The sequence below is a fragment of the Petaurus breviceps genome, unplaced genomic scaffold, assembly GCF_028583685.1.
Source record: "Petaurus breviceps papuanus isolate PSGF00001 unplaced genomic scaffold, PetGlider_PUasm1.0 688, whole genome shotgun sequence".
Lineage (NCBI taxonomy): Eukaryota > Metazoa > Chordata > Mammalia > Diprotodontia > Petauridae > Petaurus > Petaurus breviceps.
This window is the reverse complement of record NW_027186457.1, coordinates 3,537,064-3,547,588: the sequence shown is the minus strand read 5'-3', so window position 1 is coordinate 3,547,588 and position 10,525 is coordinate 3,537,064.

The following is a 10,525-nucleotide window of genomic DNA, read 5'->3' as shown; positions in this document are numbered from 1 at the left end:
TGCCACTTAATAAGCCTAGAGGAATATGAAGACCTTCCCTGATTTTAAAACAAACTCCGCCCCATATCGGCTAACTGTTGTCACATGGAGCCTGTGGTGAGAGCAGTTTGGTAAAGGGTGGAGCAGAGCCCACAGGAAGCTGGGAGTCAGAGCCAGAGAGATGGTGGGAGGGAGAGGACACTCAGGCAAGGAGATAGAGAGGTTTGGGAGTAAATATTGATCTTGTGTTGGTTTGTGGGAAGGTTAAAGGATGGTGTGGCTTTTTGCTATATTGTGGTGCATTAACTTCTATGTTGCTATGATGGGTTCAATTTCCTGGTTTGGGATTTGGTTTTCTGGTGTCCAAATAAATGCTTTGCTTCTGTCCTCTATATGGAGAGTTTGTTATATTTTGAAATCAAGCACCATGTGGGAATATTTATAGTCACTGTCAGTATATTTATCATGATCATGGGCACTATAAATATTGCATTGGCATTACAGGAGGACAGTTTGTAAAAAGGCATGGAGGTAAGGAGATGGGAAATGGTAAGTGGGCCAATTTGGCTGGAACATAAGGGAGATGAAAGTACATAATGTGACATTAGGAAAAAAAAAATTGGTTAGAACCAGTTCATGAATGACCTTAATTAGGAGGTTGAGCATTTTGTATATTATCCTAATAGAACAGGGAGCCATGATATTTTATGCTAAAAGTAACTGGGAACCATTGAAGCTTCTTGAGCAAAGGAGTGACACAGGCAGACCTGTGCATCAGGCAGATTCTTTTGGCAGCTGTGTGAAGGATGAATTAGAGGAGGGAGATACTGGATGAAGGGGAATCAATTAGGAGCTTATTGCAATAGTTTAGGTGGGAGGTCATAATGTTCTGAACTCAGGTGGTGACTGTGGGAATGAAGAGAAGGGACAGAAGACACAGATGTCATGAAGGTAGAAGGAACAATTTTTGACAAGTGATAGCATATGTATGTGTCTGGGGACTTGATGACTTTGAAGTTGCAAACTTGTGTGAGTGGGGGAAGGAATGATGGCATCCTAAACAGCCATAGGGAAATTTGTAGAATGTGCAGCTTTAGGGGGAACAGAAGGAATTCTATTTTGGACATATTGAGTTCTAGATACCCAACGGACCTTTAAATGGAGGTTGTACAGGAAGATGTTGGTGATTTGGTATGAACTATAGGAAGCAAGACACCTGGGTATGTAGATTTGTGAGTAATCTGCACGGGAATGGATAAGACCACCAAGAAAGTATATATATGTATACACACACACATATATATATATACATATATATATATATATATATGAATATATCTATATCTATCTATATGAATATATCTCTATCTATCTATATCTATTCATATACGTATAGAGAATAGGATATGTATATAACGAAAAGATCGCTGGGCATATTCATACAAAAGGGAGGGGGAAATGGATTATAATCTTGCAAGGAGACTTGCAGGTCATTTATTTAAGTAGGAGGAATCCCAAGACTGAACAGTGTCACAAAAGTCAAGGAAAGAAGGATAATCCAGGAGAATAGGGGTAGTCAATGGGGTGTAAAAAGTTACAGTAAAATCACCAAATACCTTGGGCACATAGCACAGGTGTGACCATGTCACCCCCTTCCTCAATAATCTCAAGAGACTCTCTATAACCTCCAGAATTTCTCTGTCTGCAATGCAAAGCCTTTCACAACTTGACCTCTTCCTACTCTTCAAATGTTTTTTATAATTTGATACGCTCCACATTATAATATTTCTATCATGGTCAATCAATAAGCATTTATTAAATTTTTATAAATTATTTATTATAAATAATATAAATTTATTATATTTAATATATATTATATTATAATATAAAATATAATATAAATTTATTATAAATAAATACTATATTCTAGTAACTGTGCTAAGCACTGGACATACAGAGAGGCAAAAGACAGTTCCCACCCTCAGGAAGTTCACAGTCTAATGGGGGAGACAACATGCAAATGAATATATAAAAACAATCTTTATATGAGATAAATAGGAAACAAAAGAAGGAAGGCACTAGTATTGAGTGGTTGGAAAAGGCTCCCTATAGAAGAAGAGATTTTACTTGGGACTTAAAGGGAATCTAGGGAAGGTAGTAGGTAAAGGTGAAGACAGAGAGCATTCCAGGCATGGGGGACAATTAGAGAAAATGCCTGAAACCAAGAAATGGAATGTCTTGTTCAAGGAACAGTCAGGAAGTCACTGAATTGAAAAGTATATGTTGGGGAGTAAACTGTAAGAAGACTGAAAAGGTTGGCGGCGGGGGAAGCTAGCTTATGAAGGGCTTTAAATACCAAAACAGGCCTTTGTATTTGATCCTGTGGGCTATAGGGGGTCTCTGGAATTTATGGAGTGTATAAATGTGTAAATGTGTGTATGTATGTGGGGACTGACATGGAAAGACTTGCTCTTTTGGAAAATCACTTTAGTTGCTGAATGGAGGCTGGATTGGAGTGAGCAGAGACTTGAGGCAGGCAGACCCACCAGCAGGCTATTGAAATAGTCTAGGTGTGAGGTGATGAGGGTTTACACTAGAGTGGGGACAGTGTCAGAGGGGAACAAAAGTATTCGTGGAATTTTGCAAAGGTAAAATTGTTAGTCCTTGGCAACAGTTTGGACATGGGAGGTGAGATAGTGAGGAATCCAGGATGATGTGTGCTTATCCCAAAAGTTATCACTTGAGAATCAATCAGGTATTACATTTTTGTGACTCTTAACTATGTAATAATGAATGCTTAGATGGTGTGTGCCTCTTGAGCAAATGAACAAGGTATGGAATGAGGAATATGAAGAGCTGAAGTCTCTTTGCTTGGAATTTCCAATGAGTGGCTAAGTGACCTTGACTTTAACCTCTCTTGACGGCAGTGACTTTATATCCCAAATGGACATAATATTTCCTTGCCCTTAAATGACTTCCATGGAATTTGTCTTTTCTAAATCTTGTATTTGTAGCTAAAATGAATCTATCAATCTTCATAAGTCTGGCAAATCAATTTATAAATATCTATTAAAATGTATGTGATTTGGGACAAGCCATTTTGTTTCCTGTCTGATTCATCAGGCCTGGGGTCATTTTCATCTTGTTACGAAGTCATTGCAAAATTGCTAAAAATGAGAAAAGTACACAGAGGGTGATGTGTCCTTGAGACAAGTTGTGCCACTTATTTTGACCTCATTAATCAGTCCAATCAGAGGAAGCCTTGGGGGAATGGATAGAAGGTTGGTCTGGGAGTCAGGACGACTTGGCTTCTAAGCTTGTAGGTATCTTACTTTACTAGCTGGGTGACCACAGACATCATTTAGCCTCTTAGAGCCCCAGGCAACTCAGTATGACTCTAGGTTATATTCCAGTTGTTAATCTGCATCGGTGGAGGGAATTTCCATACCATGAATCTATGGTATATGGCTCCCTATACCTATAAAATCCTAGGTCTGCACAAAACCAAACTAGAAAAAAAGCAATTGTCACCATATTCAATGTTTTTGCCAAATTTTGGAATGAATTCTCTTATCCTTCATGAATAAATTAGTAGAACAGATGATGTATTAGAGAGAAGGGTGTCTTTGTAGAGTACAGAGATTTGACTCCTAGCCGTGTTACTATCTCCGTGACCATGAGTAGCACTCTCTGGGCCTCAGTTTCCTCCTCAGTAAAATAAGAGGATTGATTTTGATGACCAATAAGCCCCCTCCAGCCCTAAATCTAGGGTACTATCATGTCTCTAGTTTCCCAGCCCTTCTTTTCTGCCTCTTCCCTTCTGCTAACCCTTTTCCACTAAAGAGGAGGTTGTAAGGGGAGAGGTGAGTTTCTTGGGGGTGGGAAGGGGGAACTCTCCGACTTTCATTATGCAGATCAGAATCAAATGAAAAATTAACCTTCAACAAGCTGACTAGCTACTCTACATGTAAATGCAGTGTTTCATGTAACCTTAGAGATGATCTCTGATAAAATTCTCATAAAATGTATTTTATTGATTGTTTTCTGTCTTTACATCACAGTCTCACTGACTCGCATTTCCCCACTCGCCTCCCCATTGTAAAAAATAAAGATAATTAAGCAAAAGGAATGGATTCAGTGACAGAACTGGATAAAACTTTTCAAGGAAACAGGTATTTAGTTCTCAGAACTCTGGATCAGAGTGTAAGGGGGGTGGGAAGGAAAATGACACAGACCGTAGGTAGTACCTCTGCCTGCTTCGTGCTGGTTATCATGACTCCAGCCTCAGTGTTCTAACTTAGACTTTGGTGATTAGTAGGCTGCTGGCTGCATCAGGCCATGCATGTAGTGTCTTGGAGATGAAAGGACTTGATAGGACTTTCTTCTTTGGTATGATAGCAAACCCTAGGTGTTCTGTGCTGATTAACAATGAGAAACGGTGTCTAGCTCACTCCTTTCTATGAACTTTCCTAAGTGACAGTTCTTTCACTATGCTCCTTGTGAGGGTTTTGGGGGAGATGGTATTCTTTCACCCCATCCTCCTCTCATCATGGTGACTGCTCCCATGTGGCAACTAGAACAGGGAAAGACAACCAGAGGACCATATGCCTGGGTCCCTGGCTACCTTTCTTGCTTTCTTTTTCTTTTCCTTAGTAGTCCATCAAAGATAAGCCTTGATATAGCTTAGAGGTGACTGTGAATTTGAGAGTAAGGGAGTTTCTTCATTGGGTGAATGAAAATCCTGGACAGAATTGGTAGCCAATATACACTAAGAGTTGTTTGCACAGTGCAAAGCTGAGGTGAAATGTGTAATGCCTAATGAGTAGTTCCACAAACCATTTTATATTCTGGTGAGGTTTAAGCATCAGTCTCCTGGGAGAGAATGTAAAAATAAAGTTATTGAATCTGGTTTTGTCTTCTTTTAATTCCTATTATGATTAGTTTATATTTGGCATTTCTTTTGTGTGTAGGAAAACAAAAATCATACCTCTCCCATACTTGATTCATATGATATGCTTTTACTCACCCTTTTGGGAATATTCCAGTCATAATCCCAAACCTATGTCATTCTTCTCCAAGATTTTGGTGTGTAGAAAACAACTAGCCAAAGTGTCTGAGAAAAAGGAGTCTAACACCTCCTAAGGTCAGGATACCTTAGTATTAAATCTGACCTTGACCTTGTGTGAGTCCAAAACAGAGGGTCCCTGACTAGAAAGGGAAAATGAGATTATCCTAGCTCCCCTGGGCCCAGAAGCATTTATTATTTAAAGAGGAATGAGATTATACTCACTACATATGCTGGTATCTTCAGGTCATTTCTTGGGGACCATTCAACCTCTGCCCCTTCAAAATTTGAAGAGTGTTCTTGTACAATGGTTATATCAGTGTTCTAAACTTAGAAGAACAGTTTGAGAATGAAGAAATCTGGAGATTGTTTTAAAAAATGTTTTCAAATGAAAAGTCAAAACAAATACTATGACTAGCAACATAGATATAGAAGATATCTCAACAGTCAACTCGTCTCATTTCATCATTTTATAGATGAGCAAACTAAGTCCCAGGAAGTTTAGTTGAATTGCTCAGTATCATACAAGTAATAAGTTCCATGGGCAACATTTGAAGAAAGACCTTCTGACTCCACATTCAGTGTCTTTCCACTATACCACATGAAGAATATTCATAAATGACATCTGCTGTTGTTCAGAGTCAGTAGAGAAAAATGTGTACATATAAAAGTGAATGAAATTTGCTCCCTTCTCAAGATACTCTAGGATTGTAAATCAGGTAGCTGTATCTTGCTGGCTGCTAGGCTCTATTATTAAGTTCAGAGAATTTAGAACTAGAAGGAATATTAGAGATAATTTTACCCGACTTTTTATTTTACATATGAAGAAACTAGGGCTCAATGAGACCAAGTAGCTAAGCAAGGTCATGTAGATTAGAAACAGCAGGGGTGGCTAGGTGGCGCAGTCAATAGAGCATTGGCCCTGGAGTCAGGAGGACCTGAGTTCAAATCCAGCCTCAGACACTTAACACTAGCCAAGTGACCTTGGGCAAGTCACTTGACCGTAATTGCCCCACCTTCCCCCCTCTAAAAAGCAAAAAACACCTTCTCAAACCAAAAAGAAACATCAGAGCACACACTCAATCCTTGGTTACCTGACTCAAAATCCCGTGCTTTTTTTTCTCCTAAGAAGGTATTTTATAAAACTTGTAATGGGAGTCTGGACATGTTTTAGACTCCCTGAAGAAGAGGACCCAAGAGAGCTATTTCTAGGACAATCATGATGATATTAAAGGGACAGATTTACACTTCAGGGAGGAAAACAAAAAGGTGAAAGATGGGAAAGATCTGCAAAGATATTTATATCAGAGTATTTTTACCATCAAAGATAGTGAGGACAGCACTTTTGGCATCTAGCACCATAGTTCCACATGTACTTATAGAGGAAGTAGAAATGACATTGAAGGAAGCAAAGATAGGGAAAGAACTGGACTAAATAATCTCCATATATAGAGAAATGGGAGGTATCAAAGGCATGAAAAAATTACATTTTATTGTTATAAAAAAGTAACCAGAAAAATCTGTAATTTCACCCATGTACTTACTTTTCAATCTATATACATTTTAAAAGAATAATTTTAACAGATTTGGACATCTTTTGCTTTTGCATTGCGTAAGTTTGCCCTATCTCTCTTCCCCCACCTCCCAGAGAGCCATTTCTTATAACAAAGATTTTTTTTTTAATAGGAAGAAGATGAGAGGAAAAAATAAGCAAACCCAATAAATATATTGAAAGAAAATCTGACATTACATACGATGTTCCATACCCATGCATCTCCTTCCCAACCTTTGCAATAGAGTAGATGGTGGTGTTTTAAGGGCATCCTCAATGAGGGCATTAGAAGGGAACAGTCAGACTTTTGCAAGAAATATTCTATAGAAAATCTCATCTTTACCAATTGATCAAAAAAGATTTAGAGAATTCAAAACCCTTTTGTGTTTATTGTTTTTTAACTATAAAAGAACATCTGATTCAATACAAGTTATTACCTTGAAAGCTCTTCTCCAATAAGGTTTCTTCCATGATTATACAAGATTCTTTGAAAAATGCAACAATTATAACCTTATTCAATAACCTTCTTCTGATTAGAGGTTGTTTCTTTTCTTTATATTTGTATCCCCACTGCCTAGCACAGTGACTGGGACATAGTAAGTAATTAAGAAAAGCCAATTGATTAATTGATTGGGTAATATCAAGAGAGCATAAAATAAGGAGATGCATTTCAACAAATATGTTTGGCCCTTTATTAGAGGACATCTATATACAGAGACAAAGTTGAAAAGGATACCTGTGTATGGTGAGATTACCCAGATCCTCTTGCTTGTGGGTGATATTGTGCTGAAAAAATAAAAAATGGAAAACTATAGAACCTCCTAAATGTGATTCAAAGAATTTGGCCTAATTACTCACCTAGGAAGTACCATGTTAATAAAGAATTCGTATTGTATAGATAATGTCATGCAAGTGAATGGCTGATGACTAGATCTTGCTTATCATTGTGTGTATATAATGTGTGTGTGTGTATCTTCTATAGACACTGAAAATGCAGAGTAAATTGGACCCAGAATTAAACAGGAGGAGAGTAGATTGGATTGCCTTTGGGAAATACAAAAGTATTGTATTGACTCTGACCATTTCCCTGAATTGAAGGTCCATATTTTTATTACTGGCATTCTTCTGGTGTTGTTGCATGGCTGAGCATTAAAGAACATTATAGTCTTTGAAGGATTGAATTTAAAAATTGCTCAACTTGAGCAAGTTACTTAACCCCTATTGCTTTTAAAAAAAATGAAAAAAAAAATAAAAATTGCTCAAAAGAGAAGCTCATGGTGGACATGAGCCAGCTGTAACGCATTACAATTAAGGAATGGAAAAGGAGAATCAGTGTAAAGGACATTATCCAAGAAATACATGGGTATAGCACAATAGAAATTCATGTAATGACATGAGTCAGAGGACCAAGATTCAGATCCTTTTCTCCCTTCTTGACCTTGGTTAGTCATTTAACTTTAGTGGACCTCTGTTTCCTTACCTGTAAAATGAAGGAGTTAGAATAGGTGGCCTCTAAGGTCCTTTCCAACCCTTGATCTCTAATCCTATGAGGAAGAAAAGGGGCTGGTCACATGGAAAGATTAAGGCATAAGTGATAGATTGTGCATGTGCTTGATTTATCTTTGTGAAGTCAAAAGAGAGGATGGCCCACAAAACATAATAAATGGTTCTTGTTAGCCCTGATAGTATATGGAAGCAACCCCTGTGGTAAACTTATGAAAGGATATGAAAGGAGGTTGTAGAGGATGGGAAGGCAAGTATAGGTTGAGATCTGCATTATTAGAAGTAATGCTCATATCCTTGCAATCAAAGACCATTTGATTATTATTATTGCTACTCAGAATATTTACTAGGCTACCATATTATATAGAGAGGATATCTATATCTATATCTATCTAATCTATACACATATGTTTATATATAGGGTTATATATAAACACATATATGTATACATGTATATATGTTTAGGCACACACATCTATGTATATACACCTGTATTTATTGTGTATATATATATATATATATACACAAACATACCGTGTTTTCACGATAAGACCTATCCCGAAAATAAGCCCTCCCCTTACTGTGTAAGATTCCTCTAAAATAAGCCCTCCCCCGAAAATAAGCCCTATTGAGATTGCTACTGTAGTGAAGGTGATCCCCTGCGCTACACGCTACATTACGGTACCCTCTGTATGCACTGTCCCCGTTCCCCCCGCCGTGAAATGCACGCCATGCTCCGAGCTGCATCCAATCAGAGCTGCAGCAGTGAGCATGTCATCCTGTTTTTCCCCAGTGATTTGCTTGCTGGTGCCATTGAGAGCAGTGCCACAGAGGAGAGTTGAGGCAGGACAACATAAGCCTTCCCCTGAAAATAAGCCCTCTGGTGTTTTTCTTTCCAAAAAAAATAATAAGACAGTGTCTTATTATCGGGGAAACACGCTATACATATATAGATACACACATATATATATTCATATATACATATATATGTATATGTATATAAAACTTAAAAGGTAGCTGAGTTGCGTAGTGGGGAAGAGTGCTGGATCTGTAACCAAGAAGACCTGCATTCAAATTCTGCCTCACACACTTACTAGTTGTGATCCAGAGCAAATCATTTAGCCTCTGTTTGCCTCAGTTTTATTCTCTGTAGAATGGGGATAATAATAGTCCACAGAGTTGTTGTGAAGATCTAACATGTGTACAGTGCTTTGCAAACCATAAAGTGCTATGTAAACACTAATATTGCTGCTATTATTATTATTACCCATTTTACTGCATACATGCATGCCCAAAGTAAATTCACATCAAGTTAAACAAAGGTAGTCTTCTTCCTTCTAGCTGCATCCACTGAAAGATAGCCAGTGCTGATTCAAAAAGACATATTGAGGATATATTGAGCTGAATAAATACATAAAACATTTGTACAACATGTAAGCAGAGAGGTGAGTGCATTGTATGAGGTGGTGAATCAGAAGAGGTACATGTTTGGACAAGGTGGGGGTGGGGAGGGAAGAGAAAGAGAAATTATCACTGGTTTATGAAGGGGATATTGAGAATCCCATCTCCCAACTGTGCCCAAGAGGGTCCAGAATATTTTTTTGCTCTCTGAGGCCCAAAGGAAAAACCAGTCTCAATACACTGCTAAGGGAAAAAAATAGGGTGTTATTATTTAACATTTTTTCCTTTCCTTTTCATTTTAGTTTTAGGGACACAGCTTAACAGGCAGGTGATAATCCAGTGAGAAATACCCACCCTCACCCAAGGCTTGAAGTAACCTGAATTTTCAGAACCAGTTTGACTAGTTTATAATTATGAAGTATTGTAATTAGACGATTTTTTCCCAGACCACTACAGAATATGAGTTTAAGTTTCAGAGTCCGAGACAGAGGCTTTCTAAGCTTGAAATGCCTGATTTCATCTTCTTTTCTGAATTCCATTTGAGTCCTGGGACCAAAATACAAAGAATGCCACTTCTCCTAACTACTTGTCCTTCTCTTTCCTATTAAACTATTGAGCACATAAAGAAATCTAAATTTTGAATCATTATAAATCACTTCTATGGGACTCAATTTCCCCTGAAAAAAAGTTACTTTATTGTAAACATATCAACAAAGGGTAGTGATAAGAGCCTTGTCTTGTAAGTAGTCAGAAAACCTAGGTTAAAGTCCTTTTCCTCTTATTAGTTTTGTGTGCTTGGGTAGGTCATTTAACCTGGCTGAATCTCAGTTTCTCTATTTGTCAAAACAGGAGATTGGATAAGATGTTATCTAAGACTTTTTCAAGCTTTAAAACTCTCTACCAGGTGGATATCTTAAGGGGAAAAAACACCTTCTCATTGTCATGTGTCTCATTTTTAGCAACTCGTTTCCATGAACTCTCTGGTGCCAAGTTTCTCTTCATAAAGGTATCTCATAGCCTTACAT